Here is a 27,988-nt window from a genome sequence, read left to right as displayed (position 1 = left end):
AACCCATGTGAGCCAGTTTCAGTACACATTGTCTACATGTCCTCAAAATACTTACAGTGAGTATAAGACTAAGTAATGCCAGCTAGAAAATAAGAGGAACCAGGTAAGGTGGCATGGAAGTTTAGAGCAGAGATGCATTTTCATTTAGCCATTTTCTTGTAATTGTAATTTAGAGATGATTCTATGATGTGGACATTTAAAAAAAAATTTAACATTGGTTTTATTCGTTAGAATTATTAAATTCAATCCAAAGTGCATATCTATATAACATTATAAAAATCTGTCCTCTTGTTAAATGTTTGAAAATTCCTCAGTCTGTCATATGTTACAACAGTTACTTGTTTTTAAACTACTCTATTTTCCAGCAAAAATCTAAAATATCATAAAATAACATTTTAAATATTTTAATATTAATTGCAATTTTATGTTTAAACCAAATGAAAATAATCTTCTTGCGTTGCATACAGAACAATTGCTTTCTGAATTTTCTCTCATATAACCCTATGAAATCCCATACCATTCACATTCATATTTGTTCATTTAGCAAATATTTATTCATTACATGAATGCTTATTAACTGCCTCCTGTGAGCATGCTGCTGTGCTAGGCCATAAGTTTGTATATTCACTGTCTCCAAATAAGGGTGAGAGATAGGCAAACAAAAATATTTAAGTCAGAAGTTGGTCAAAGATACAATAGAAGTAATACCCAGAGTAAAATTACTTACAGGTAGTCTATAATTTGGTGATAAATAAAATGTTTCACAAATAATGATGGGGACATTTATTTATTTATTTATTTATTATTAATTTTTATTGGAGTATGGTTTCTTTACAAAACGAATCAGCCATACACATACAGATATCCCCTCCCTTTTGGATTTCCCTCCCACTTAGGTTACCACAGTGCATTAGGTAGAGTTCCCTGTGCTATACAGTATGTTCCAATGATGGGGACATTTAAACTGCATTTTGAGTAATGGGTAAGATGTGAAGATGTGGAATTAGGGGCAGAAGAACTGAAGGCGGTAGGAAAGCATGAATAACCAGTGTTCAGTGTTTTCTATCCTCTCATTCTTAAAATGTGCTTTTGGCTCTGAAAAAGCAATACCCTAACAGTCCACGAGGTGGTAGGATAACTCTATCCTTTTCTCCATTTAAATGCAAATGATAAAATACTAATTTTACTTAAGCTGGACAAGATTTTTTTCCCCTGTTGAAACTAAGAATTTGCAAATACTTGCAGCAATTTGATGAGGCGTTTCAGAGAAATGCTTCCTTATGCCATGATATGTTTAGTTTCACATTTATATGCAATCTAAGAGAAATTCACATTCGAGGTATAACTTCACTAGGTACGGAATTCTAAGATGACTGAGTGAATAAGTTTGACAAAGAAATAAAATAGTATGCAGAGGTACTAAACTCGGGAACATGTTTTATTTGTTTGAGAGCTAAGAATTAGTTTTCTAAGTTTCGGTGTGATTAAAAAAACAAAACCAACATAATTTAAATTTATTCACCCGGTTTGAATGACTAGATGAGCCAGTCATTATGACATGTATGATTCGTGTATTTTGCTTATATCTGGGTCTCATTATATCTAGATCTGCCAATAGTTGCAAAAATGCAACTCAGTCAATTATAGTACAAGTTTTAAAACATGTTGTTTTTATCAATACAATTTACTTGACGTTAGAATCATTTCTAATAAGAAATATTCATTTGTAGCATTTGTTCATTTAGCTATTCAACACGTTTATTGGGAACCTGTTGTATGTTGGCCATTGTGCTAGGTGCTATTAAATTAAATTAATTAAGTTTCATGTTTGGTTGCTTTATTTTTTAAATTAACTTTAGTGTTTAGAACAGTTATAATTTCACAAAACAAAATGTGAAGATAGTACAGAGTTCCCATAAACCCCCATCCAGCTTCCCCTCTTATTAATACTTTACATTAGTAAGGTATGTTTGTTACAACTAATGGACCAATACTAACTAAAATCCATATTGTATTCATATTTTCTATTAGAGAATGTTATTAAAAATGAACATCTGGGTACTAGGTGTGCTTCTTGCTTCTGGAGTGTTGTTGATTTTAGGCCCTCTCAGATGACAAAGCAAGAGAATATATGTATATATGAGTTAGTATACATACATACATATGTGTATGTACATACATGAATTCATACTGGTGTTTCCATTTCTAATCTAGTACCACATGGATCATTCATTCACATGTCTCCTTCCCTGCATATCTTTATTTATTTATAAATTTATTTATTTATTCATTTATTTTTGGCTGCATTGGGTTTTCTTTGCTGCACGCGGGCTTTTCTCTAGTTGTGGCGAGCGGGGGCTACTCTTTGTTGCGGTGCGTGGGCTTCTCATTGTGGTGGCTTTTCTTGTTGAGAAGCATGGACTCTAGGTGCGCGGGCTTCAGTAGTTGTGGCTCCTGGGCTCTATAGAGTGCAGGCTCAGTAGTTGTGGTGCATGGGCTTAGTTGCTCCATGGCACGTGGGACCTTCCCGGACCAGGGCTTGAACCCGTGTCCCCTGCATTGGCAGGCGGATTCTCAACCACTGCGCCACCAGGGAAGCCCTATTTATTTATTTTTAATTGAAGTATAATTGACTTACAATATTATATTAGTTTCAGGTGTACAACATAGTGGTTTGATATTTTTATACATTACAAAATGATCACCACAATAAGTCTAGTTATCATCCATCACCACACAAAGTTATTACAATGTTATTGACTGTATTTCCTATGCTGTACATTACTTCCCCATGAGTTATTTACTTTATAGCTGGAAGTTTGTATCTCTTAATCTCCCTCACCTATTTTTCTTATCGCCCCACTCTTCCTCTCCCCCTCTGCCAACTGCCAGTTTGTTTTCTGTATCTATGGGTTTGTTTCTGTTTAATTATATTTGTTTATTTTGTTTTTTAGATTCCACATATAAGAGAAATCATATGTTATCTGTATTTCCCTGTCTGACATATTTCAGTTGAGCATAATAATAACCTCTAGATTCATCCATATTTGTTGCAAATGGCAAGATCTCATTCTTTTTTATGGGTGAGTAATATTCCTGTGTGTGTGTGTGTGTGTGTGTGTGTGTGTGTGTGTGTGTACCACACCTTCTTTATCTATTCATCTGTTGATGGAGAGTTAGGTTGCTTCTGTAGCTTGGCTATTGTAAATAATGCTGTAATGAACAGGGTGCATATATCTTTTTGAATTAATGCTTTTGTTTTCCTTGTAAAAATACCCAGAAGTGGAATTGCTAGTTCTTAGGGAAGTTCTGTTTTTAATTATTGAGGAACTTCTGTAGTGTTTTCCATAGTAGCTGTACCAATTTCCATTTCTACCAACAGTGCATGAGGGTTCCATTTTCTCCACATCCTTGACAACATGTTATTTGTTGTTGTTGCTGTTGCTGTTGTTTTTTTTTCATGATAGCCATTCTGAGAGGTATGAACTGACATATCATTGTGGTTTTGATTTGCATTTCCTTGTTGATTAGTGGTGTTGAGCATCTTCTCAAGTGTCTGTTGGCCACCTGTATGTCTTCTTTGGAGAAATGCCTATTCAGGACCTCTGCTTTTTTTAAAATCAAGTTGTTTGTTTTTTTGATGTTGAGTTGTATGAGTTCTTTTTACATTTTGGATATTGACACCTTATCAGATATATTGATTGCAAATACCTTCTCCCATTCAGTAGGCTAGCTCTTCATTTTATTGATTGTTTCCTTTGCTGTGCAAAAGCTTTTTTGTTTGATGTAGTCCCATTGTTTATTTTTGCTTTTGTTTTCCTTGCCTAGGAGACAGATCCAAAAAAATATTGCTAAGACTGATGTCAAAGAGCATACTGCCTATGTATTCTTCCAGAAGTTTTATGGTTTCAGGTCTTACATTTAAGTCTTTAATCCATTTTGAATTTATTTTTGTATATGGTGTGAGAGAGTAGCCCAGTTTGATTTTTTCACTTGTAGATGTCTAGTTTTCTCGACACCATTTATTGAAGAGGCTGCCTTTTCCCCATTGTATATTCTTGCCTCCTTTGTTGTAGATTAATTGCCCAGAAAGTGTGGGTTCACTTCTGGGCTCTCTGTTCTGTTCCATTAGTCTATGTGTCTGTTTTTGCGTCAGTATCATATTGTTTTGATTACTGTAGCTTTGTAGTATAGTTTGAAATCAGGGAACGTGTTGTCTCTAGCTTTGTTCTTTCTCAAGATTGTTTTGGCTACTCATGGTCTTTTGTCATTCCATAAAAATTTTAGAATTATTTTTTCTAGTTCTCTGAAAAATGTCCTTGGTATTTTCATAGGGAATGCACTGAATGTATAGATTGCCTTGGGTAGTATGATCATTCTAACAATATTAATTCTTCCAGTCCATGAACACAGTATATCTTTCCCCCTGTTTGTGTAGCCTTCCATTTTTTTCATCAGTATCTTGTAGTTTTCTGAGTATAGGTCTTTTACCTCCTTAGATAGATTTATTCCTAGGTATTTTATTCTTTTTGGTGCAGTTGTAAATGGGATTGTTTTCTTAATTTCTCTTTCTGATAGTTAATCGTTAGCATATAGAAACACAACAGATTTCTGTATATTAATTTTTGTATCCTGCAAGTTTTTGAATTCATATGTTCATTCTAATAGTTTTTTGGTGATGTCTTTAGAATCTTACATATATATAGTATATAGTGTCAGGTCATCTGCATAAAGTGACAGTTTTAGTTCTTTTTTTCCATTTTGGGTTTCTTTTATTCCTTTTTCTTGTCTGATTGCTGTGGCTAGAACTTCCACTATGTTGAATAAAAGTGGTGAGAGTGGGCATCCTTGTCTTGTTCCTGATCTTAAAAGAAATCCTTTTATCTTTTCACCATTGATTATGGTGTTGGAAGTGGGCTTGTCATATATGGCCTTTATTATGTTGAGGTATGTTCCCTCCCTTTGTTGAGAGGTTTTATCATAAATGGATGTTGAATTTTGTCACTTTTTCTCCATTTATTGAGATGATTATATGATTTTTATTCTTCAGTTTGTTAATATGGTATATCACATTGATTGATTTGCAGATAATAAACCATCCTTGCATCCTCCCTGGGATAAACCCCACTTGGTCATGGTGAATGATTCTTTTAATTTATTGTTGAATTTGGTTTCCTAATCTTTTGTTGAGGATTTTTACATGTACATTCATCAGTGATATTGTCCTGTAATTTTCTTTTTCTGTGGTGTCTTTGTATGGTTTTGGTATCAAGGTGATGCTGATAAGTTTGGAAGCATTCCTTCCTCTAATTTTTTGGAATAGTTTGGGAATAATAGGTGTTAACTGTTCTTTAGGTGTTTAGTAGAATTCATCTCTGAAGCTGACTTGACCTGGTCTTTTGTTTTTTGGTAGTTTTTACAAATTACTTATTCAATTTCATTACTGGTAATTGGTCTGTTGTATTTTCTATTTATTCCCGATTCAGTCTAGGAAGATTGTATGTTTCTAGGAATTTATCCATTTCTTTTAGGTTGTCTAATTCCTTTGGTGCATTATTATTCACAGTAATCTCTTATGATTCTTTGTATTTCTGTGGTGATGTTTGTAACTTCTTGTCTTTCCTTTCTGATTTGTTTATTTAGGCCTTCTCTCTTCTTTTCTTGATGAGTCTGGCTAAAGATTTATACATTTTGTTTATGTTTTTGAAGAATTAGCTCTTAGGTTCATTGATCTTTTCTATTGTTTTTTAGTGTCTATTTCATTTATTTCCTCTCTGGTCTCTATTATTTCCTTCCTTCTACTAACTTTAAGTTTTGTTTGTTCTTCTTTTCCTAGTTTCTTTAGGTGTAAGGTTAGATTGTTTATTTGAGATTTTTCTTATTTCCTGACTGGTATGCTTGTATCACTATGAACTTCCCTCTTAGAACTGCTTTTGTTGCATCACACAGATTTTGGAACATTGTGTTTCCATTTTCATTTGTCTCCAGGTATTTTTTGATTTCCTCTTTGATTTCTTCAGTGATCAATTGGTAGTTTAGTAGCATATTGTTTAGCCTCTACCTGTTTGTGGTTTTCTGCAGTACTTTTCCTTATCGTTGATTCCCAGTCTTATACCACTGTGGATGGAAAGGATGCTTGATATGATTTCAATCTTAAATTTATTGAGACTTGTGGTGGTCTAGCATGGGATCTATCCTGGAGAATGTTCCATGTGCACTTGAAAATAATTTGTATTCTGCTATTTTTCAATGGAATGTTCTATATATACATCTATTAAATCTATCTGGTATGATGTGTTTTTAAGGCCAGTGTTTCCTTATTGATATCCTGTCTGGATGATCTGTCCATTGATGTGTTTTCATTATTAAAGTCCTTTACTATTATTTTCTTCCTGTCAATTTCTCCCTTTTTGTTTTTGCTTTATGTATTTTGGTGCTTATATGTTGGGAGCATAGACATTTACAACTATTATATCCTCCTGTTGGATTGATCTCTTGATCATTATGTAACGTCCTTCTTTGACTCTTGTTATAGTATTTGTTTTAAAGTATTTTGCCTTTTATCAGTATTGCTACCTCAGCTTTCTTTTTGTTTCCATTTTCATGGAATACCTTTTTCCATTCCCTCACTTTCAGTCTGTGTGTGTCTTTACCTCTGAAGTGAGTCTCTTGTAGGCAGCATATAGATGGGTCTTGTTGTGTTGTTTTTATTGTTTTGTTTTGGTTTTTTTTGGTCCATTCAGCCACTCCATGCCTTTTGCTTGGAGCATTTAGTCCATTTATGTTTAAAGTAATTATTGATAGGTATGTACTTATTGCCATTTTAATTGTTTTCAGGTTTTTTTGTAGTTCTTTTTTTTGTTGTTGTTGTTGTTCTGTTCTTCTTTTGCTCTTTCCCCTTTACATTTGATGACTATTTTGTGTTATATTTGAATTCTCTTCTCTTTTTTTGTGTGAATGCATTTATTATAGATTTTCGTTTGTGGTTACCATGAGGTTCATATATAACAACATTTATAAACATATGTGAGGGACTTCCCTGGTGGTGCAGTAGTTAAGAATCCACCTTCCAATGTAGGGGACACGGGTTTGAGTCCTGGTCTGGGAAGATCCCACATGCTGTGGAGCAACTAAGTCTGTGTGCCACAACTACTGAGCCTGCGCTCTAGAGCCTGAAAGCCACAACTACTGAAGCCCATGTGCCTAGACCCTGTGCTCCACAATAAGAGAAGCCACCACAGTGAGAAGCCCATGCACCGCAACAAAGAGTAGCCTCTGCTCGCCACAGCTAGAGGAAGCCCATGCACAGCAACGAAGACCCAATGCAGCCAAAATAAACAAACAAATAAATAAATATATTTTAAAAACAGTAAAAAAAAAATAAATATATGTGATTATTTTAACTCATTGATTTCCTAAGTTCAGACACATTCTAACAACCCTGCATTTTTACTCTCCAACCATGTTTAATGTTTTTGACATCATATTTTACATCTTTTTTGTTTGTGTATCCCTTAACTACTGATTGTGGATATAGATGATTATACTACTTTTGTCTTCCTACTAGTTTTATAAGTGGTGGATTTACTATCTTTACTGTATATTTACATTTATCAGTGGGATTTTTCCTTTCATAATTGTCATATTTGTAGTTGTGGTCATTTTTTTTCCTCTTATAGAAGTCCCTTTAACATTTCTTGTAAAGCTGATTAGTGGTGCTAATCTCTTTCAGCTTTTGTTTGTCTATAAAACTCTTTATTTCCCCTTCAAATCTGAGTGATAGCCCTGGCAGGCAGATTAGTCTTAGTTGTAGGTTTTCCTTTGCATCACTTTGAATATATCATGCTACTCCCTCTGGCTTGCAGTTTCTGCTGAGAAGTCAGCTGATACTTTTGGGGAGTTTCCTTATACATGGCTAGTTGCTTTTCTCTTGTTGCTTTTAAGATTCTCTCTTTATCTTTAATTTTTACATTTAAATATATTGTGTCTTGGTGTGGACTTCTTTGGGTTCATCTTGTTTGGGACTTTTGTGCTTCCTGGACCTAGGTGTCTGTTTCTTTTTGCAGGTTGGGGATATTTTCATCTATTATTTATTTAAATAAGTTATCTGCCCATCCCCCACCTTATCCTTCTGGGACCCCTAAGATGCAAATCCTTGATGTTGTCCTAGAGGTCTCTTAAACTGTCCTCACTTTTTTTTTTTTAAATTTTTTTTTTTATTTATTTGTTTATTTATTTATGGCTTGTGTTGGGTCTTCGTTTCTGTGCGAGGGCTTTCTCTAGTTGCGGCGAGCGGGGGCCACTCTTCATCGCGGTGCGCGGACCTCTCACTGTCGTGGCCTCTCTTGTTGCGGAGCACAGGCTCCAGACGCGCAGGCTCAGTAATTGTGGCTCACGGGCCTAGCTGCTCCGCAGCACGTGGGATCTTCCCAGACCAGGGCTCGAACCTGTGTCCGCCGCATTGGCAGGCAGATTCTCAACCACTGCGCCACCAAGGAAGCCCTGTCCTCACTTTTAAAAATTCTTTTTTCTGTTCAGCCTGGGTGATTTCCACTATTCTGTCTTCCAGTTTGCTGATCCATTCTTCTCTATCATCTAATCTACTCTTGATTCCTTCTAGTGTATTTTTCATTTAGTTATTATATTCTTCACCTATGCTTGATTCTTAAAAATATTTTCTAACTCTTTGTTAAGCTTCTCACTGTGTTCATACATTCTTCTCCTGAGTTTGTTGAGCATCTTTATGTGATTACCTTGAACTCTTTATTGGGTAAATTGCTTATCTCCACTTTGCTTTGTTCTTCTGGGGTTTTGTTTTTTTCCTGTTTGGAACATATTTCTTTGACTCCTCACTTTGCCTGTTTCTTTTTGTTTATTTCTATATATTAGGTAGGTTGGTTATGTTTCCCAATCTTGAAGTGGCCTTATGTAGAGTTCCTATGGAGCTTAGTAGCACACTCCCCTCTAGTCACCAGAGCTATATGCTCTAGGAGTGTCCCCGATGCTGGCTGCATGGGCCCTTCTGTTGTGGGACTGATTACTGTGTGTGCACTGGTAGGCAGTGCTGGCTCGCTGCTCAGTTGGCTTCCAGGTTCTCCCTTGTATGGTGGCTGCTGGCCTGTAGGTGGGCAGGGCTGTGTCCCAGGTTGGCTGACTCTGGTGCCTAAGGAACCAGGGCTAGTGCTGGCCCACTGTTGGGCAAGGCTGGATCCTGGGGTAGCGGGCTGCAAGCCTTGGGAGATGGGCGGTGCTAGATGCTATTTTAAATGGTCATTTATTGCACATTGTGCTCTAGCTAGAAACTTTACAACTAGACATTTACCTTGTATGGATGATAGCACCAAAGAAAATGGGTTTAAGTTAAGAGAGATGGTAGTTCCAGTCTGTAATAGTGTAGGAAGTACTGGAATGAATGATGGAAGGTGGGTATATGTGGGGGGGTGGTACTTCCCAGGAAATCTTCAAGAACAGGTGAGGTGTAATTAAGGCCTATACTTGCATGAAGGCATATATTTAAGCCCTGTCTCTTAGGTTCCTTCCAGTTTTATTTCAAGTTTCTTGATGTTGGAGCAGTAATGCGAGAACATTCCCTTAACACGTCATCTGTGAATGACCAATGTACACCAAAGTGGCCAAATATGCTCCTTGTTCTCATAGATAATTTCCTCAGTTTCATAGGATAGGCCTGACGATTTAATTAGGCAGGAAATGTGGGGCATGTTTTGGGAACTGGAAACTGCTTTTTCAGTTCTAAGAGGGGAAGGAGAGCTGTAGATTCCTGACCGCCATCCCCAGGTGAGAGTGTCCTGGCCTCCAGCTGCTCTTTTACCTGCAGTCTGAGGTTTACAGGCTTCCTTTATGTCACTATCCTCCTCCCCATCTCCACCTCAACTCCCAGTTGTTGTTTTTCATCTAGTTCAGTTCTGGCTTCACTGGGATAAGGTTAAAATAGCCCTCCCTCTGAATGTGATGTTATTACAGCCCACCAGGAGAAAGTTATGCTACATACTTTTTCTGCTACAGAGCTGAATAGCAATGTATAATGGGATAGCACTGGTAGGAAGAACAAAAAGCACTCTATGGGCCTGAGGTTCTTCTTGATTCTCATAGATAAATAGTAAATAAGAAAGGAGTAAAGTAAAGGGAGATTTGCAAAGTTCCAAAACCATTCTTATTGGTTAAATTTAAATTAAAGTTAAATGTTTTTACAAATAGAAGGCTGCGTAACTTCTAGTTTTTGAATGAGGTGATTATATTGCAACACTACGCTAGGTTAGAAGGACTAACTAGATGCTAACCCTACAGGAATAGCTCACTGTTTTGGGATGGAGGCCAATCATAGTTCAGTTAACCCTTGAACAACATGGTTTTGAATAGCACAAATCCACTCATCTGCAGATTTTTTTCAGTAAATATGTACTACGGTACTACATGATCCAATTTGTGGTTGTTTGACTCCATGGATGTGGAACTGTGGATACAGAGGACAGACTCTACAGTTATATGTGGATTTTCAACTGCATGGGGGTGGGGGGTTGGTGCCCCTAACAAGCTCATTGTTCAAGGGTCAACTGTAATTCTTTCAGAATCCTTCCCAAAAGTTTTAGAGTATTTATTTTTTAAGTGGAAAGACATACAGAACAATTATTTCTGCTTCTTAATTCTTTGCCTGAAGCTGATGATATTTTTGTGCTATGCCAAGAGGGAAATTCTGTCTATGCATAGTTTCTCTGCTTGTCAGTACTATTTGCGTACTGCTCAGATATATTTGCTAAGATTAGGAAACTGGCATTTATGCATCAATGATGAGCAATTAAGAACTTGGTTATATCATTGGACGTAATAACCTCATCTTTCCTAGGTGTTTTCTGATGAAGTCGTTCTAAATGGTCACAAACCTGTACTGAAAATAGCAGGTGCCTGAACTCTTAGGGGTCATTATTTTGCTTTTACACAGATTCATCTTTAAATTTTTCATGCCATCGTAGAGTTGGGAAAGGGAGCTCAGAAGATGAGGAGAAAAGAAAGCATGTACGTCAGAGCAGCAGTGTGAATTATCCAAATCCATGAATTATCAGAAAGACTTCAAAAATCATCCTATTTTCCTATACTGGATGATTTGCTAATTTACTTTAAGCTCTGCTTAGTTGATAATAATGGAATTTTCTAACCAGAAACAGCTGGCTAATGCAGAACTAACCAAGGTGACAAGGAAAAGCACTCTATGTTTTACATCTGTTGTTCCCAAAATGCACTGAGGCACCTTGGGGAGCCTAAGGGGAGCTCACAGGGGTACTGCAGGTTATTTTAAATATTCAAGGGGAACACAGTATACTCAACATCTGTGCAAATTATTAGCTCTAGGGTAGTTCAGTTTCAACCTTAGACCCTCTTATATTCCTTTTGATTAGGTCATATCTTTGTGAAGTTGGGTTTTGGTGATTACTGTGATAAAGCAAGTACCAGTGACAATCAACAGGAAGTAAGAGCGAGTTTTCAACCTGATTCTAAGGTTTGAGGAGTTGTGTAGTGACCAGGAGGCACACACATCTCGTTAGTAAGTAACTGTCCTTAAGAATAAAATAAAAAAATTTTCAATTTATGTGAATTACCCTTCCAAATGGCTATTAAGTTGTCGGGACATATATAGTTGTTTGGATCTAACAGAATTCATATTTTCTCCTGGCTTAGGGATGTCATAAAAAAATTAGTCAGGCACAAAGGTTAGCATGATCCAAAAAAGTTTGGCAACCTATAGGTTAAATGATTTTTAAAAATTGGTTTTGGTTTTCTTGTTTCTTCTTAAAAGCTTTTGTACTTTTCCCCCATCATTTTATCTAAATGTACAAATGTAATCATATACCTATTTTTTAAGGTATTTTCTGTTTCTGCTAGCTTTCCTCTACCTCCTCCTTCTACCTCCCCACTTCCCTACCAGGTAGGAACCTGATATATGTCATTAGCAACCTAGTGTATATCTTTTTATATCTGTCAAGGATATGCTTCTATAAGACATATATACATATTTATTTAAATATACAAAGCTGGGAGGTGTTACTGTTTTATGAAAACTAGAGAATGTTAGTTATGAAAGGCAAATATTATGAAAATAATTTTAACCTTGCAGACCCACTGTAGTAGTCTCAGAGATCTCAGGGGTTCCTAGGCCACGGTTTGAGAGCATTTGCAATAGATATACTTTTACAGCAAATGAAAACCTAAATCTGGATTGCAGTGATACACCCATAGCAATGTTTTTTTTAAGTTCTATATAAATACTTCATGTCTAAAAATGCTTGATGATTTTTATCTACAGTACATAGTGTTATAAATGTATATTAAGTGTCATGGTATGTTATGGATTTTTCTTCATATTTTTCATTTACTTTATTGACACTGATAAAATATCTTTTGAACTTATAATTGTTTTAAATACTCTAGGGTATGAAACTTATTTGTAATATTCTTTTGATTTTTTTTTTTTTTTTTCTGCCACGCTGCGCGGCTTGTGGGATCTCAGTTCCCTGACCAGGGATTGAATCTGGGCCACAGCAGTGAAAGCTCGGAATCCTAACCACTAGGCCACCAAGGAACTCCCATATTTATAGTATTCTTTTTTTTTTTTAAATTAATTAATTAATTTATTTATTTTTGGCTGCGTTGGGTCTTCGTTGCTGCGTGTGGGCTTTCTTTTTAGTTGCGGTGAGCGGGGGCTACTATTCATTGCCGTGCGCGGGCCTCTCATTGCGGTGGCCTCTCTCGTCGCGGAGCACCGGCTCTAGGCGCGCGGGCTGTAGAGCGCAGGCTCAGTAGCTGTGGCACACGGGCCCAGCTGCTCTGCAGCATGTGGGATCTTCCTGAACCAGGGCCCGAACCCGTGTCCCCTGCATTGGCAGGCGGATTCCCAACCACTGTACCACCAGGGAAGCCCTATATTTTCTTTTTAATTGGCATTGGCTTGATGGCTAACAATGATGATGTGCTTATTGATTATTTGTATATCTTCTTCTGTGAATTTTGTTCATGCCTTTTGTTCATTTAAAAAACCGGGCTGTTAGATTTTTATTGTTAATTTGTAGTAGTTCTTTATATATTTTGGATAGTATCCCTTTGATATATGTGCTATGTTTTTTCCAGTCTGTGTGTGTAGGGTTATTTTGAGATTCAAATGAGGAATTATACGTTAAGGACAGTGCCTGGCACATAGTAATTATTCAAAATGGAGAGAACAGAGGTTACCAGGCTATGAACTCCTCTTTCATATTTTCCATATTCATTTAATTTTCTTTCAGGGACCATGGGCTTAACATAATTGCTGTTCTGATGAAAATGAATTATAAACAATAACACATATGAGCATCATTTTTATTTAACATTTTGTAAAAATGAGTCAATCATATTTTTTGTTCAAGTAAGTCATTTTTCATTTCAGAATTAAAATTTATTTCACTTTGCACTGTTTCCTGCTCAGCATCAAAAGACATTCTAGGCTGTATCACTTCGTACAGGATTAGAAGATGTTCCCAGCCTTGTTTCTTTAGTAACATGGTTTCTGCTTTGTTTTCCTCTATATTCATAAAACTCATGTTTATAATATTCAAAAAGAACATTAAGAAACTATCATAACTTTATAGTCTTTTTATTCTGAGTACTTATTTTTAATATTTTATTATAGTTTTGCATTCATAAATGCCAAAAAAACTGTGCAGTTATTCCTTACACAAGAATAGTAATACACTGAAATCAAAACTAAAGAAAAAACTAAACAATTTAGAAATAGAGCAACTATATAATTTGGGAATATTGTAAACCAGTGATGCTTTTAAGGTGTCTTGTAAAGAATATGCAGTATATTCTTGCTGCATACTGTGATGTGGGCCAAACAGATGGGTATTGCAAATATTTCTTATCTCTCACTAGTATGGGAGGCCCATTTAGGATTTACTTTTATGACATACCCTAACAATTGACTTGAATTAATGAAGTGAACTTATAATTTATATTTTTGGTTAATCTTCCTGGTTATTACTTTACCATTATAGCATTTACCAATCAGTATGGAAGTATGTGAACATTTTAACAGTTTGGGTGTGTATCAGATGAATATATCAACTCTAACCTTTGCATTCTTGGAAGTATCATTCATTCCTCAAACAGCTACTAATTACTTTCCAAATATGAGGCACTGTGAACCACTGTAGGAGAGTATAAATATGTAATAAGATCCAGAATGTGTCCTCAGCATGTAATCTATGATACATCTATACAAGTAAATAAAACATACGGAAGAAAATGCCAAAGACTAGGAAAGAAGTATTAATAACATAATGCGTTCACGGAGACATACTAGTTTTGTTTGAGAAATTTCATTGTCAAAGATTGAAATTAACCATATATACAGTATTTCTTCTTATAATCATGTACCCTCATTGTGAAAAATTCAGAAACTCTAGACAGTCACAAAGAAGAAAAATTGCTTGTAATTTCACATAACAATTGCCATTATTAGTATTTTGGTGTTTGGCTTTTGCCGCTTAATTATTTTAAGTAGACCCTTTGGAAAGTAAAGATACTCATTCTGGGTACAGTTCTAGGAGTAATGCAAATATTACATACAGCCCTTGCTATTGGTTGTTCTGGAAGAGGAAGTGCTATTAAGTCAAGTTATTTTACGCACAAGTTGTTTAATGGACAGTAGTGATTTGACCAGAGATTATGGTTGTAACTTTATAGTTGTGCCCAAGAGATCTGAAATAGATAATGCAGCTCCCTTACTGGTGGATTAGGGACAGAAGAATCTCACTCATGGAATTCTGAGAATGTGATAGGTTCTACTCAGAAAGAGAAGCAAGCCTCATTTTACTTCAGAGAAGAGAAGCTGATTTCTTAGAGACAGTATTATACATACATGAGGAGTAGAAGCTTAGCAAATCCACTATCAAAAGTATGTTCACATAAAAGTTATCAGTTAAATCTTAGTATTTAAACTAACATGGATTTATCTCTCCTCCTCATTTAGAAATTTTAAGTAATTGTTGAAACTAGTGTGAATTCCTTAGAGGAGCTAGGTTAAAGACATTTTTGGTGGCAAGAAAATAATCACACTGGAGCAAAAGATATGTCAAAGATATTTAAAATGGATCATTCACACGTAGGTAATGGAAAGTTGATAGCAGGGCCACCTGTGTGCAAATAGAAAAGTGGCAAGCCCACTTTTTTGTACTTTTCCATTTTCTCTTTTATCATTCCTCATTCTTAGCTCCCCTTACTATTTTTCTAGGGTCCCTTTCCGGTGGGTAACACTTACGCCTGTCCTCATTATGCGGTGTCCAGTACTCGGGTTTATCCTGTTCTTTGTCCCTTTATCAAAGATGATGTGTACTATCAGCCATTTTCTCTGTTATCATGTTAAAAAATAAACTACTGATCCTCCCTAAAATGTTAGGTTTTTTTTTTAGGATATTTTAATTTATTAATCTTTCAGTCCTATTTGCATTTTGACAATTTTTAGAGAGGCAAAATTTTAACCAAGAAAGAGCAAATACTTAATGTTAAATTTTCAGGTGGGTTGGAGAAAATATTTGGAGACCAGGTTAACATTACAGACCCCTCAGTTCATACTATAGATAGCCAGACAGTTCCAGCTGAATATATGTTTCTGTTGTGTCAAGAATAGAAAAGTGCTATTTGTGACTTTTAATGCAAATAGGCATGTGGAAATTCCTTTGCCACAGAGTTTTATAGACTTTATTGTTGCCTCCAGAAGTTGAATGTGGGGGCAATTTTCGGGAAGAGATTTAAACTAATAGGAGCACACTTGTAGCAGATTTGCAAGCCTTCTCTCCTTAGTGATTTCTCTCTCCCTAGAATCTAAAGATCCTCAAGGGAAAGGTACCACATGCAGAACGTCAGTTCCTTTCAGACCCACAGTCTGAGCTCCTAGAATGGCATAATACTCCATCTGAAAAAGGGATGCAGTCATCCTAATTCATTTTGTACTCAAGAGTAGAAAAGTGTAGTACGTGATTACAGATTGAGCTTTTAGGAGAGCAATAAAAATAGTTTTGACAGTCATTTCCAATAAAAATTTTTTTTTCATTGGGCAGAATATCCAATCTATAAAGACATTTTTGGAGTTCTTATTTGGTACTATGTTTGAAGATATTATGTCTCCAAAAGTAGTCATGGGAAAAAGGAATACATGATTGATGCAGGACAAAAAACAGACAGCTTATTTTAAGAGAACTGATTTATGACCTTTAATTTTTAAAATAAGATTTCCTTTTAAGATCTTTTTCTAAATAGGAATTGACGGAGCAACAGTTCTCTCACCTTATACTCTTGTGCGGGTATCATTATTTTCAATGAAAGTGCCATTTAGTATAAAATGGTTGAAATTTTAACAACTGTGGCTAAGAGCCATTCATGTTGCCATAAAGATATTTTTCCCACTCTTGGGACCAAGTAGTTCTGTTTGTTTGCTTTGATAAGTCAAGAATTGGGGAGTAGAGAAATTGTGGAAGATTTGTATGCAATGGTTTTTGATTCTAATTAATTGACTGTAGAAATTAAATAGAAATAGCAGTCCATTAACTCTACATACTTCCCCTCTGTGTGTTTCTTCTTTCTAAAAAGCAAGGTTTAGAATTCTTAGCATTGTGTCTTATTAATGGCCGAGTATTCCTTCTGGTAAAACTGCAAAAAACTGCCCCTACCTCCCCACTCATTTGAATGTGATTTCTTTCTATGGCTAGATAAGTACATTGATTTTGTGTTTCATGGAGATTAGTGGTTTAACAAAATGATAATAGGGACTATTGATTCTAATTTTTGTACACTGTTATTGGACTTAGTAGTCTTTTTAACCAATGCAGAGTCTTTAAAGATGTTTTCTCTTTGCTCTAAACAATATTAAATGAAATGTATAATGATAATACAAATCAGGCATGTTAAGTAAACAAAATTAAGATTGTGGGTTTTTACCAAAAGGTCAAAGCCAACTTCTAAGTACCTATATAATCTTCTGCATTCTGGCTCGTTTTTGCTATTCTACTGAATTGTTCTTTCTTTATAAAGTGTTTTATGCTGCTTTTTGAAAAGGAAGTATGTTCAAATGGATAAAAAAAGTCAAAACAATATAAAAAGTTTGTGGTAAGGATTCTCATTCCTACTCCTGTTCCTACTTTTCTTCTTTCTCTGTTCCTACATTCTATTCTACATGTAATAACTTTTATTAGTTTCTTTAAATCCTTCCAATTTTTCTTTATCTAAATACATATATTTTTTCTCCCCCCCCATTTTCCCCCAAAGTTTACTTAATATGTAGACTGTTCTGAATTTTTCTGTGTTATTTTTTCTAATTATTTTCTCTCACCCCTGAACCATAAACATTTTCCCCAGATTTTTTGGTTTTCTGGTCAGACCAACCTGTATATGAGTGCTGGCTCTACTACTTACGAAGTATGTAACCTTGAGTTAAACTTGAGGGTCTCAGTTACTTTACTTTTAAAATGGAAGTATCATTACCTATGGGATAGGGTTGCTGTGAGTATTAAATGAGGTAATCTATGACTAGTAGCCTATGGTGGGCAATCAATGTATATCAGTTTCTCTTCCCTTTCCTCTGGCCTTTTCTCTCTCCCATAGTACAATCACCCTTTTCCATCATTAAAGGTACAGTAACCTCACAAATCGTCTGTGTCTCCAGTATAGCCCCTGCCCATCTATTCTTCACACTGCAAGTTAGAGGGGCCTTTCCATGGCTTGTGTCACCTGTACAGAGTATGAACTTCAAAGAGCACGTGGTACTCTTCATGGTCTAGGTTCTTCTTACCTGTCCAGCCTCATTTTATACAATTCCTCTTTTCTGCTCTATAGCACATAATTTTCTCCCTGCCCAGAGGATATTCTGAATTCTTTGTCTGACAGTTCATAGATCTCCTTTTCTTTAGGGTCAGTTATTAGAGCTTTATTAGTTTCCTTTGGTGGTGTCATATTTACCTGGTTTTTCACGGTCCTTGGTTCCTTATGTTGGTATCTGTGCATTGGGGCTCCTCTTCCAGAGTTTACAGGTTTGCTTTTCAGAGACAGTTCTTCACCAGTTAGCTTAGTTTGGGTTTCTGGGTGTGTCTACTGGTAACGTCTTTGGGCAGATGGTCTGTTTTTGAGTGAGGCAACTGTTTGAGCTCTGAGGATGGAGATGGGGGGTGTGCCACTGGCTGAGAGCAATTGGATAAGACTGCTGGATGATCTCTGTGGTTGCTTGAATTCTCTGGTCAGGCTTACTAGATGGTCAGGACTGGCTACTATACTCAGTAGTTGGTGGGACTGTGACGTAGCTTCCCTTCCCTGACAGGGAACAGGCCAGGGCTCAGGGCCTGTAGATATGTACAGTTTGGGGGCCTGATTCCAGCCTGAGTGAGCACTGAATTCCCTGGTCAGGTGTGGTCACTGTTTTTTTCCCTTAAATTAATTAATTAATTACTTAATTAATTTTTGGCTGCATTGGGTCTTTGTTGCTGCGTGCAGGGGTCCTCTTTGTTGCGGTGTGCGGGCTTCTCATTGTGGTGGCTTCTCTTGTTGTGGATCATGGGTTCTAGGCACGCGAGCTTCAGTAGTTGTGGCTCATGGGCTTAATTGCTCCGTGGCATGTGGGACCTTCCCGGACCAGGGCTCGAACCCGTGTCCCCTGCATTGGCAGGCGGATTCTTAACCACTGTGCCACCAGGGCAGCCCTGGCCACCGGTTTTGCTCTGCAGACAAGAAAAGTCATGGGCTGTGCTCTGTGTTCAAGAGCCACTATATGTAGGGCTGTTGAATGGGCTATGCAGCTCCCGGTGTGCTCTGGTTAGATTCTCTGGTCAGACAGCTGAAGGATGTATTCAGTAATGAGTGGGGCTACAAATTAAATGCCCTGCTTGGGTGCAGTGAAAGAAGCAGCTCAGAAACTGGTAAAGCACTTTGTTTGTTGTCTTAACTCAAGCCATCACATACCCCATGTTCCCTGGCCAAGCAGGTCCACTGACTTTGCTCTACAAACTATTGGCTCTGTCTGCCCTTCTGTCATCTTAGGCGCCACAGGCCTGCACAACTTCTCGGACTTGTTGCCTAACCTCCTGGTCGGATGGGGCCAGAAGAGTCTCTCTACAGCAGGTGGGGCTATATCTGAGCCCCTTTGCCCCGGGCACGAGTAGGAGGGGTCACTCCAGGCTACTCTGAATTTCCCAAAGAGGATCTCCAGTTGGGAAGGGCCAGGAGCTACCCTCAGCCTTGGCTATGGATTAATCCCCTTGCCTGTGCATAGCATGGAAAGTCTCCACACCTGGTACTGGCTTTGCTCTGGGAGCATTGGCTCTGCCTGCTGGGCTACACAGCTTCTAGGAGTTGTCATCAGTCCTTCTGGTTAGATGTGGCTGGAAGGCACTGTCTACAGCAGGTGGAGGTATGACTCAGCAGCTTGCCTGAGTGTGGGAAGCCGGGATCTAGGACCGGCAAAACTCCTCATTTGAGGATCCGAATCAGCAGATACGCATCCTGCCGAGTTCCCTGGTCCGCGTCCACCCCCGACTTGCTTCTGCAGATGAGCAGAGCCACCAGTTGGGATTACTACTTGGGCACTACAGGTATGAACTTGGTCTGACAAGGTCCTTGTGCTGGTTGTTGCATGCCTCCCCCACTTCTCTGTCACAATCGGATTCCCAGTGTTTGAGCCCCACAGATTCCTCCGTGGTCTGTGTGGTGAGAAATCAGGGTAGGGCTCCCCACAAAGTGACCCACAGTGCTTTGGAAAGCTGGTTGTCCCCCCACCACTCTCTTTTCCCACTGGAGGAATCGGAAACTGAGGGGAGGCCTCTCTGTGTGGTGCTGCACTGGCCTGGGGAGGGGCAGTGTGGTCAACATGGAGCTGCTTCTCTCTCCCTTCTAATGCGGTCTGTCTTGGTGTTTGAGGCGCCAGGGGTGCTTCAGCCTCACCTCTGTGTTATAGGATTCTCTCATTGCTGTTTTGGTCTTGAATAGATGTGAGTTGTCCTTGTGAGGGAGAGGGAATGACCTGTATTTCGCCATTTAGTCCATATATAGTTTTTTTTTTTTTATTATGAGCTTTTTATCGTTGAATAAAAAAGTGATTAGTATCAGATTTAAGTGAATTAGCTTTAATGGTGATTCACATTTTTTCCTATGTCACTAAGCACACTGTTTAATACTGCTGAACTTTTTTTTCCTTAATAACAAGACTTTTTCAATGAAGGAAGTAGTACAGTGGTTTACATTTTGGCTCAGACTCCCTAATCTGAGTAACTATTCCAAAAGCATTTCCTGTCATTGGAACTGTGCCATCTGAACACAGTCATATACAAAATTTAAATTCCAAATCATGTGTTGACAAGGTTGACAACTTAGAATTTTTTACAGTTAAGAACTAGTTGTGTTTATAAGCAGTGTAGCTGGAAAAAATCATAAATATGCTAAAAAATTGCCATATTAACAATGAAAAATACTTTACTGGCTATATTTGTTCTATGAGTTGAGCTTCCATATCATTAGCCGGTGCCTGGCTATTTTGGGCTATTGTGTCATTGAAAAGTAGTTTTTGAGCTTCTTTCTTTGCCCTAGATTCACCTACATTTCCAAGAAAACATTTTTGTGTTTTTTCAGTCTTAGCAATCTAAAGTGCTACATAAAAAAAGGCTGAGAAGCACTCATATTTATATGTGAGTTATTGAACACCTGCTTCTATTAGCTTTTTAATTCAGCTCGCTTTCTTTCAAAGAATTTTTTGGCTTTGAGCTTATTTCTTTATGATTTATATGTAAGATCCACTCAAGTTTTGACCACTCAGCACGTCTCCACAAATAACACATTGTGATTTTAGTACTTCACTCTCAATTATGGCTACATGACCAAAGTCAATATACAAGTATCATATTCCTAATAGAGTTGGAACAAACTTGTTTGGTCCTCATTTACTTGGAATAACTTCCATCATTATCATTTGATTTAGTACCACTGCTGCATGCAGAAAAATGAGTGTCTATTCTTGACAAAAACAAACTTCAGTGAGGTTTATCTTGGCATATGTAAATTAGAGTTAAAAATAAAATAATTTTATGTTCTTATTTAGTTTATTAAAGTACATTTTTAAAAAGTAAGCTTGATCTAAAATCATAATAATTGTAAAAATAGCAAGTTGTAAAAATAAACAGATATCTGCATTTTATCAGATTTTTATTCCCTTGTGGGTTATAGGTGACAAATTCACCTGAGATATCACGTATTATAAGGTCTTACTGTGCTTAACTAGCTTGCATTTTATGCCCCATGCGGCTCACCACTTGAGTTTAACAGCATCCGAACTTGTGTATACCTTATTTATCAAAACGAGTCCACTGATTCCAGACTTGGATGTTGTGGCAATGCCAAATGGTTAAAGAAGTTTCTAAACACTTATTGTCATATTCTATAGTTATCTTGTCAAGGACCAGTAACAAACAGCACTGGGTCAGAGACCACACTTTGAGTAGTACTGGCCTAGTAGATTTTAATGTGCCATAATAATACTAGCTAATGTATATTAAAGTTGTATCGTATGCCAGGCTGTTTGACAAGCAATTTACATGTTTGTCTTATTTAATCTTCTCCACAATCCAGTAAGATATAGGTAGTGTTATCATCCCCACTTTACAGATGACAAGAATAAGGCTCAGAGTAATTTAGTAAATTTCCAAGATCATGCAGTCTTCCCAGCTGGAGCTGGGATTTAAGCCCAGGCCTGTGGACTCCAGAACCTGAGCTCTCAATCTCTAATTCAAATGCCAGAAAGCATTGTCTTAGAACTTACAGGGTGAGTTATAGTGGAAAAAATGAGGAATTAGGTTCTGTTCTTAGTTTTGGTACAATCTAGTTGTGAGGCCTTTGACAAGTCACTTTATCTCTCTGGGCTTTGGTTTTTCTATCTGAATGTGACATGGGGAGGGTAGAGGCATCAGTTGTGTGGTTTTTAAGCTGGAGGCAGCTTATACCATCTCCGAAGAGCCAATTGTTAAATTTATAGGTATTTTGTTAGCTGGTTGATTTCATCCTGGTAGCTTGAAACTGACCATCACGAGAGTATTTACACCATGGAAATTGGCAAACACTGTAAGTGTTTAATAATGTTTAAACACTTAACCAAGGCTTTCCCTTGGTTGTTAAACAGTTACCAGCATAACACTGCTTTCAGGTCTCTTCGAGTTAATTCTGTTTCTTTTCAATCTTCCCTATCAAACAGGGAGCAAGTCCTGTGTCTCTTTATCTCTAGCACTGTGGGTGGGTATGTAGTACATATTTGATGATGATGATGATGAAATCACCACATCTATATCTTAAAACTTTGGATGGGCCCTGCTTGAAGGTACTTGCCTGGAAATAGTGGACCCTCAGGGGAAGCTCTTCCTATGGCTCCAGTGAACTGTGTATTGGCCTAATTTTTAGTGGAGATATTCTAACACTGCTTACAGCTTTCTTTTGAAATCTGACTGACCTTTATCACATTATTATGCTGAATGAGAAAGTATAGCACAGAAATGGTACATATGAAGTCATTCTCTTTTATGCTAGTTTTCTTGAGTTGTTCTGGATGTAAAGAATATTAGTGTTTTTCATTTTTAAGGTCCTACTGTGTTGGTCTATTCTCCTTTACTAACTTGGAGAGCATCCCTGCCGTTCCTATCTCCTTTTCCTTCAATTTCCTTTGTCTTTTTGATTAGCACTGTGTCTCTCTATGTGCATTAAGTCATACCCTGTAGCTGTTTTCCTATAGCTAATCCTCATTTTCATGCTCTCTCTTGAATAGTCTTTCTTTTTGGATCCAACGAGTTACAAACTGGTTCTTAATGTAATGTTAAGCATACTGTTTTAATGTAATTATGATGTATATTGATGAGGTAATGGAAAGAATCCCAGGCTTTTGGTAAAGGAGACCTAGATATTTTGCTTTTGCTTTTTTTCTTCAACTATTTGCACTTTTTCTCATTCATTAAATAATGCAATTGGACTATACTGTGGTTCCCAAACCTGCCTGTGCTTCAGTATCCCTCAAGGAATTTGGTTAAAATATAGATGGCCAGTCTCACCGTACTCCAGAACTAATGAATCTCTTTTGGGGTTGGGGGACAGTGAATTGTTCGGAGAGTTTATTTTTCCATCCAATGGGTGGCAGAACTAGAGTTACAGACAATTCCCACAGGGATAAAGTTTCTTCTTTTTTTTCTTCTTACAGTGGAAACAAATAGGACTACAACAAAGTATTGGTGGAATGTTCTACTGATAGTTAATTATACTCAGAAATTCTCATTACTCATAGTAAAAGAAATAGTTACATTTTTTAATGTAATAACAGCATTTAGGGAAATCAGTTAAACATTTCTTGTTTGGTGAGTCACATAATGTCTTTTAAGGCTATTTACTCATTTAAATCAGTTTGCATATTTATAATGTGCTGCCATGATCTTAGTTTTAGGAAATCCAGTAAATAGTATTTTCTGCCCATTCAGTTAAGCATCCCTGTTGTCTCCTGTATAAGATTCCTTCAAATCTCTTGCTAGAGAATGATGTTGAGCTATGAGGGTGGATTCCTGGTCAGTGAATTCCCACAGGGGACTTGGGATCTGAGAGAAATTACTGTCCCATGCTTGCACACCTGAATTTGGCTGCCAGGCACATCAGGGTTCAAATATTTTATTTTTCATGTGTAAGGTAACCAGACACAGTGAACTGAAACTGATTTGGGAAATTAGCTTCCTGGGAGTTTTTTTAAAGATACAAATTCTCTTAGGACACTGGGGTATGAGCAGAAAGAAGCCAGTGTGATTTTTTCTGTTCTTGTTCCCAAGCTCCGGGTTCTCCTACTTCTGATCCTTACGTCATAGTTGCTTGGCAAGGTGACACTTGCTGATTTCAGCAACTAGAGCACTTATGCAGGGAACAATGTTGGTTGTACACCCAACCAACATTTTGCCTTTTACTTCTTCCTGAGAGAATTCTGACTTTGTCTGAATATCCACCCCTCCTCCCCAGAGCTTTGTGCTTTAGGGGTAGTTGGCCTCAGCAGTAGGTAAAGCAGGTAGATCCTGATTAGAATGAGCCAGTCATGATGATTCCAAATGGATCACATGCCAGTGATTGGTTTAGGGTTGATACATGATTTTTTTTTGGCCAATAAGATGTGAGGGAATGTCTGCTCGGGTGGAAGTAGGGGGTTTTGGGAAAGGCTTTCTTGTTCGTATACCCCAGAATAGACCGTCCCTCTTTTGACTCTTGACATTGTCCGTTTGTATATTTTGTCTGGAACTACCTTCTCTTTTACCACCAGCCTAAGGATGAAGCCAACACAGAGGAGAGAAGAAGCAAGATAATCACAGGGAAGTGGAACTGGAGCCCCAATCATATAACCTCTGAAATTGCTCTACCTCTGAACTTCCCTGCATAAGAAGCAATACATATTATTTCAACAAATTGAATCTGTCTGTACTTGCAGATGAAGTCACTCTAACGGCTACATCTCTCCTGTCTGTTACTCTAGCATGGTCACAGGTTCTTTTTCTAATCGCTCATAGCACAAACTAAGGTCAGACTATAATGAAAAAGATGCACAGTATGGAGAAAAATTTTCAGCTACTCATAACACAGATCAAACCTGGGGTCTCTCCCTAGGTGTAGTAGACACAGAGATGCGACATATAAGAACTCTAATGGTCAGTGCTTGCTCCAGAGATTCTCACCAGGCTGGTCAGGGCTTTATCAGGCCTGTGTCACAGTTGAACTTCTTCTTTTGTCCAATCCTGCCTCCTAGTCCTTCCTTTCACTGATGTTCTTTCCTAATAAACACCTTGCACCCCCAAAACCATCTCAGCCTCTGCTTCTGGGGAACCCAACCTGTGATTCCTGGCCAGCTTCCTGTTCCCTTCTGTCCTGTCTCTATGTGGCCAGGGGCAGCTCATCTCCCACCGTCATTCCCGATCTCTCTGAAATTTGGTGTCCAGGTAAATGTACCAGTAAGAAGTTTTTTAAAAAAAAATTTCCAGCTGCAGGATAAACTTCTCCCCAGGATATTTTATAGTGGGGTGTTCAGTTTTTTTAGGGGAAACCCCATTCCCATTCATAGGGGGCAGGTGCAGACCAGGATGTTATTTTAACCCCATGGTTCTAAGTTCAGAAAAAATAAAAACCACTGATCAGGTCTTGTCACTTAGTGCATGATGAATGAGGATATCCAACCTCCTTCCCTCCCTCCCTCCCTCCCTCCCTCCCCTCCTTCCTTCCTTCCTTCCTCTTTACTGAGTATAATTTACTTACTATAAAATTTACTCATTTTAGTAACTTTAGAGATTTTTAGAAAATTTACAGAGTACTGTCATTGCCACAATCCAATTTTAGAACATTTTTGTCACTTCCAAAATATCGCTGGTGCCCATTTGCAGACACTCCCTGTTTCCACCTCCAGCCTCAGGCAATCCTTGATTTACTTTCTGTCTCTCTAGTTTTGCTTTTTCTAGACACTTCATATTAAGGGAATCATGTAATATGCAGTCTCTTTTGGCTTCTTTTGCTTAGCATAATGTTTTTAAAGTATATCCATGTTGTAGCATGTATGTATCAGTACTGAATTCCTTTCTATTGCTGAATATTATTCCACTCTATGAATATAATACATTTTGTTATATTATATCCATTTACCAGTTGATAGACATTGAATTGTTTCGATTTTTTGGGTCTATGTTGAATAATGCTCTTATGAACTTTCCTGCATAAGTCTTTGTGTAGATGTATATTTTCATTGTCTTTCACCCAGGAGTGGAATTACTAGTTCATATGGTAAATTTATATTTACTGTTCAGAGAAACTACCAAACTGCTTTCCAAAATGGTTGCACCATTTCCTATATTTATTGCCTTTGATTTTTGTAATTATTTTAAGATAAATTGTATAGTATTTATTAAGAAACAGAAAGTTATTAACAACAGTACAGAGTAATTATGTAGCAGACACTCAGATATGACACCCAGATTCTCCTTTAGGACTGAAGGATCTATTCCTCTATCTTCTGGAAGTGCTGCTAGCTGACAGTCCTCAGGTGTCAGCTCTCGCCAGAAACTGCCCTTGGCTAAGCAGTCACCTTGTCCATGGTCATGGCTTGCTCCTTCCTAGGGGCAGCCTATATCCAATGACTAGTTGATATGAGGCATGAAAGCACTTTTTGCCCCAACTGAGGACAACTGAGGGGGCCATCCAGCTTCAGGGTTCTCTGTGGGGCTGACTGAGGCCCTTGTAGAAACTGCATTACAGCCCCAGCCCCTGTCTTCTTTCTTCCCTTCCTCCAGAAGAAGGATTGCTCCTCAGACTACTCTCATAAACATTCTGCACATTATTGTGCACCTGTCCATCTGAATTGCCTCTTGGAGGAAACCAGTCTTGAAAGCAACAAACTGTTACCTTTTAAATAATATAGATTATATTTACGCTTGTCTTATGAAGGAGATCCCTCTGTTGGCAAGAATCAGAGTATCTTATTGAAGCCTAAACCAAGTTCCAATCCCTGCATAGAAATCAGCTTCTGTTATCTCAGTATCTACCAAGAGAGGGCAGTGAGATGCTAGTTAAACTAGCAGCCCTGTGGTGAGAGTAAAGCAGAATTTAATTATCACAGAAATTCCCAGCACTTTGTTCTCCAAAAAAAAAATTTTTTTTTTTTGTTGGCTCTTTCTATATTATCCAGAGATCTGTAGGATTTGTAGGAATAAACTTCATTTAGTATGCTCTAAATAAAGCAGAATTCCAACGAGCTCCTTTTTTTAAGGACAATTCTGACCACAGACTGTGGTTTTAATTTTTAATTAATTAATGTTTCATTTGAAGCATTTGAACAAAGTGCATTCTTTTTAAAATATAGTCATGGATGACTTATAAAATCAAATAATGTTAGACTCCAGAGTTTCTTTAGTTCAGCCTCCTTATTTTGTAGGTAGAAATACAGGGCATCAAAGACTTGGAGTGGTTAGTTCAAGAGCAGCAAGGAGAACTACGACTAAAATTTGGTCAACTGTTTTTTTTCACTATACATTACTCCTTTTCTTCTCTTATAGGACTTTGGTTATTTATAGTTTTTCAGGGAGTTAAAAACACTTATTCATAAAGAAAAACACTACAGAGATCCTCCTGAATGGGATTAGTGATGGATATGAATGTCAGAGAATTAGGCTGACTATATTTTCAGTGACTGAGTTTGGCATGTTCCAGGATTTGTTTTCTTTCTCTGAATTTCCAGTCATTTTAAATACTACTGTTATCAATATTTTTGATATGCGTAACTACTCAGATTTAACAATATTTTCTATCTGCTATCTTGATAATTTGCATAATTAGTTCAGTCAGATCTAGTTGACCAGTTACCATTTTACATGATTTGGTTTCACTTTGTGGTGTCCAAAACTCTTCTATTGGGTGAAATGGTATTGTTTAAGAATATAAAACCCTCTAGGGAAGTTTTTAACACAGTGAAAAGCAAATAACCATCTTTGTTAATATCAAGTTATCTAACATCTTTGCTTGGCAAAACCAGGAAATATCCTGCACCAGACCTGATTCATTTTTAATACTAGTTATATTTAGGGAGCTTCCCACATGCTGGTGTCCTTTGTTAAAATCTGAGGCAAAGTTCAGTGCCATTTATTTTTTGATGACCTTCTTCTTGCCATGAATTAAAATTCCCCTTATACTCAATTCCCTTTGTCTCTGTAAATACGTACCCTTGTTATGGCAGAATCCTAAAGAATTAGGAAGTGTAATTATAAATGATTGCTTTTTAGATAGTTTAAGTTTTCTGTCTCTTTATCAGTGTGCTTTGAATTTAAGTGTTGCATGTGTTTGATAGAGGGAAAGATGAGGGAGAGGGAGAGGGAGAGAGAGAGAAAGGAAGGGAAGGGACCTCCTCTCTGTTGGTCTCCCTGCTTGT

General features: G+C 37.4%; 1 long non-coding RNA gene across 1 annotated transcript in view; it reads left to right on the top strand.

Moving 5' to 3' along the window:
- The window catches only part of LOC118904207, a 38,721-nt gene extending 13,986 nt beyond the window's left edge, over positions 1–24,735 (top strand). Inside the window, exon 3 of the long non-coding RNA XR_005021954.1 lies at positions 24,350–24,735. This is a non-coding gene — a long non-coding RNA (uncharacterized LOC118904207). The remainder of the gene's footprint in view (positions 1–24,349) is intronic.
- Positions 24,736–27,988: the final 3,253 nt, after the last annotated feature.

Source organism: Balaenoptera musculus, chromosome 11, assembly GCF_009873245.2.
Source record: "Balaenoptera musculus isolate JJ_BM4_2016_0621 chromosome 11, mBalMus1.pri.v3, whole genome shotgun sequence".
Taxonomy (NCBI): Eukaryota; Metazoa; Chordata; class Mammalia; order Artiodactyla; family Balaenopteridae; genus Balaenoptera; species Balaenoptera musculus.
The sequence above is the reverse complement of the archived record's forward strand: the minus strand, read 5'-3'. Positions and strand labels throughout refer to the sequence as shown.